This window comes from Numida meleagris, chromosome 2 (assembly GCF_002078875.1).
Source record: "Numida meleagris isolate 19003 breed g44 Domestic line chromosome 2, NumMel1.0, whole genome shotgun sequence".
NCBI classification, from domain to species: domain Eukaryota; kingdom Metazoa; phylum Chordata; class Aves; order Galliformes; family Numididae; genus Numida; species Numida meleagris.
The window spans coordinates 55141683-55145861 of NC_034410.1; the positions used below are offsets into that span (position 1 = coordinate 55141683).

A 4179-nucleotide genomic window follows, 5' to 3' on the forward strand; every position below is an offset into this window, starting at 1 on the left:
ACTTCCTTCCCAAGCCTTGCAAACTGAACTTGTTGCATCGCTAGCACAACCCAACTGTTCTTAGGTCTTTTCTGTCAGAAACTTTCTAGTTATTTCCCATATCCCTTGGAGACTGCTTCTGAAGTCTGGGATGTGACAGATGAATTTCAGAATAATTGGTCTGTTTATTTTGTCTGCTGAATTTACATGCTAAAAATGGGATTTTATAGTATTGTTACAATGAAATGGTCAGTTGCTCCCAATCGGAAAATGATCAATTACTGTTATACTTAAATGCCTTGAGAAAAAGATACCCTCCACTTTTTTTTTTCTTCATTTTTTTTTCCAAGCACTACTGACAATCATAAAATTTCAGTAGAATACCTTGCAGAAAAACAAGGACTTGTGTTGGATGTCAGTACTCTAGTCTCAAGGGACCATGGTGTCATTCCAGAGCTCTGAACTGCCTATGATGACATGCCCCTCCCTCCCTCTCTACTCTATTCAGAACAGCCTCCTGGGACGAGGCATTTGATGCACTTTCAGGTAGACAGTCAGCAACAATGGATGCATACAACAGTATGTGCTTTTTTTTTTTTTTTAACTACAGAATCCATGAGTGTAAACAGAAAGGTTATGCTTAAGTGAATATTTAACGCGTCTGAACATTATCAGAAATTTACACACCATTTTTCATTAGCCTCTCCTTTCCTATTTCCCTTTGTGTAGGCTACATGAGAATAAAATTACTTCTAAAATAACTTCAACTACTTGTTTTAGAAGTTGTACAGTTAGAGATATAACAAAATAGGATTTTAAGACATAAAAAAGGTGTGTGGAAGTGGCAGCAATTGGGGGAAGGCTAGAGTGCAGATGAATTTCAAATGAGACAAAATGTTTTTTTGAAAAAATGAGGCTGTATTAGGACATGGAAACTAATGTGTCAGTCAATTAAGATTTAGCATGTAGAGTCCTGTGTTTTTCTTTTAGGCATGGGAAAATGAATTGCAAATACATTAAAGATCCATACATGAACCACAGCTGAGTGCCTTGAAAAAGCATATGAACAGGATTAATATCTCTTGAAATTCACTGCTACTCCTGAAGCTCAGTGTTGAGCAAGAGAGGTGCTTTGCTCTTGAAAATCTAACAACCAGTTTTGCAATGTCACCAATTTTTTTCAATCATCCAAATACCACCAATTCAATTAAGCTCATAAACCTCCTACCCATAGTTCTCCAGGATAAGCAGCTCCATTTAAAAGTGAATGTGGACGAGCCTGTGCTGTCTATGTGAAATATTGTTCAATCAACAGCCAAAGTTTTACTTGTCAGTTTTGATATATCCGATAATAGCTGTAGGTTGTTTTGCAATGTCCAATGTTCTGTGAAGATGGGCTTTTCATATTCTTTATTGTTTTTTTCTGACAAAATGTTGCCTGGACTTTCGCAGTTTTGTGAAATGAAACAACAGTAAAAACAATATATAATTTAACCCTCATAGACCTGACTGGACTGCAGATAAGTATCTTTCCCAGGCTTATGGCTAGTTTTGGCCAGGATATAATGAGTTCCTGTTCATTGATCCCTTATAAGCATCCTCAATGATTGAACACAACCCCATGCACAGCAGGCAGTCATTCATTTGTGCCTCTTTTCAACTCCTTTTTAATCAGCATTTGACACTGTTGAAAATCAAATCTATAATTAAGCTTCACAGACAGTCAGAGTTTTGGCAAATAAAACCAAAAAGGAAAACCTGGAGACACATTTTTAGTCAAGCATCTATATAAATTCTCCAGTATATAGTCTGGGTGCCCAGTGATTTATTCTTACTTAATGGTTCTTAGTTTGTTTTTTCTCATTTTCTCTGCTGAGGTTATTACCCTGCATTATTAACACACTCACGTGTGACTCTTTTGTTTATTTTTTACTAGTGGGAATACACTTTTTTTAGAAAAAGCTCTTTATTGTGTATATAGGTTTAAAGTAAAGGTGCACAAACACACTCACAAATCAACTTAATAAGCACTCTGATAAATAGCATGGCAACTTAATTGGGACAATTGCTAGGGAACAGATTCAATGACCCCAATCAGTGAATTAATGGCACACCTAGTTGTGAAAAGTCCATTTAAATGATAGGCTTGGTGTTGTCTGCTGCCTAGTCACAGTAGTTAACAGGTGTGAATTGGTGTTCATAGCATAAATTTCCTGCTGCTTGACCCTTTGTTCACTTCAGGTTGCTTCTCTACTCCTTCATAGCTGCTAAGTGAATGAAAATTAATAGATGTATCTTAAATTTATCAGACTGTATTAACATCTTCATAACAATCCATTGTAAAAATAAGATTATTTAGAAAGGATGTTCTCTGTGGGAACCTTTCTAATTCTTTACTGTGTAGGCAAAATGAAACCCATTTTCCATGCCATATTCGGCCACCTGCTTTTAAAGTAAATAAGTTCCAGAGTAACTAATATACTGCACTTTAGACAGAACTTTGACTTATTTATCTGGTTTCTTGGGGAATGTGCTGTTTCTGTGAACTTTACCGATTCCCTGATTAAGGGCGCTGTAGTAACAGGTAAGTAATAAACTATTAAGAGCCTCCCCCCAGAAGTGGACATCTCTTGCTTCTGAATTCCATGAAGACCAGTAGGGCTGCACGTCCCACAGGCCAGTGTGCTGATTTGTTTGCTCAGTATTTGTTTTCTTAGTGTAGTAAAGATCAGTCTACAAAGGTTATATGGCTGGATTTTAAAACAGCACAGATAGAGCTATTCTTTTCTGTCGATATCTGAAGGTTGTTATATAAGAATTGGGTTTGTCTGTTTTATACTTCCATTCTCATCCTTAGGAAGTTTATCTTTTATGGAAATAAAGTGAAGGAATAGAAACATAATAAACTGAAGGAAGTAAATAAGAATGTCCTCTTCTTTTCTCTCCTAAGTGAATCTGTCACTTTAAGCTTCACTACGTCTCTAATGGGAGTTTGTCAGGTAAATAAAGCTGTTCTGTTCCTTTGTCTAACATGCCATCAAGAAAATCTGACCAAATACTAAAAAGCTTCCATTTTATAAAACTTTCTGACTGTAATCATAAGATGTATAGATGCAATCACTTTTTAAAACAAAGATGAAAAAGATAATTAATCTATGAAATTCCTAACTAGTTTCTGATGCACTTGAATATAGGATGGATGCTACTGAAAGACTTACTATGTAGTGTCATATATTTCAACACACCGCAAAACTACAAACATGCATAATAAATGTTTGTTGTACAAGGAAGGAGATGGAATACATGATCCATAGCTGCCATATGACTTTCATCAGGTGGTTCAACACTTCACTAGTTACACTGATAGCCTTGGTAGAGTATGACAAAGCTGAAGATTGCTCTCCAATACCATTCAACCAGAGTATGCTGCAACTTCACAGCAACCTCAAGATACTAAAACTGTCATTTCAGTGATAAGGAAGATGGAATAAGTGGGTGGGACTGCATTAAAAAGGGGGACTTTCTCTCAACCCCTATTGCTCTGTCACTTCTTTTCTTCTGGGGCTACTGAATCAACTTACATTCCCAATAAGTAAACAAACTGAAATATAGCAGTACCCTTTCTGACTTCATTTAAAAAATCTGAAGGTTCTTACAGAAAATCACATGGAGTATTTTGCAAATATAATTGTATTTGTGAGTCTTAGGAGATCTAAGGGCTCCTAGACATTAGTTTAAAGCAATATTAATGAAATAGCAGTGTGTGCCATTACTGGCTCTGGGTCAGTAAGATAAGCCATATACCATAGGAGGCATGTTAAAAAATTGCTAGTACTGCCAAAGCTAGTTTCAATGTCCAGCTTCAGCCTTTATGATAAGAGATAGCTAACCACAACTGTAGCAACAGTTCCACTAAGGAAAAGCAAACTGCTTATATTTTTGCCTGTGGAGGTACAGGAAGAGCTATAAGCACCTCCTAGAGAAAAGGAAGAAAGCATGAGAACAGCTAGCAGGATGCTCTCTTTTACTGTTTACTTTCTTTCTTTTAATTTTTTTACACATGTCCCCCTGCATCAATTTTTTGACTGCACATTATCTGAAATAGCAAGCAGAACTATATCAGCCTAATGTCTTGATTTATAAAAGGTTTATCTTATAACTGTTTTTCTTTCTTTCTTTTTCTTTCTTCCTTTCTTTCTT

The 4179-nt window shown here is 36.1% G+C and overlaps 2 long non-coding RNA genes across 7 annotated transcripts in view; one reads left to right on the top strand and one right to left on the bottom strand.

The window, feature by feature from the left end:
* Positions 1–441, bottom strand: part of LOC110394787 — a 55396-nt gene extending 54955 nt beyond the window's left edge. For all 3 annotated transcript variants that reach the window (XR_002435889.1, XR_002435890.1, XR_002435891.1), the window contains exon 1: positions 364–441. This is a non-coding gene — a long non-coding RNA (uncharacterized LOC110394787). The remainder of the gene's footprint in view (positions 1–363) is intronic.
* The window catches only part of LOC110394786, a 34754-nt gene that overhangs the window by 26802 nt on the left and 3773 nt on the right, over positions 1–4179 (top strand). The gene's annotated exons all lie outside the window — the stretch shown is intronic.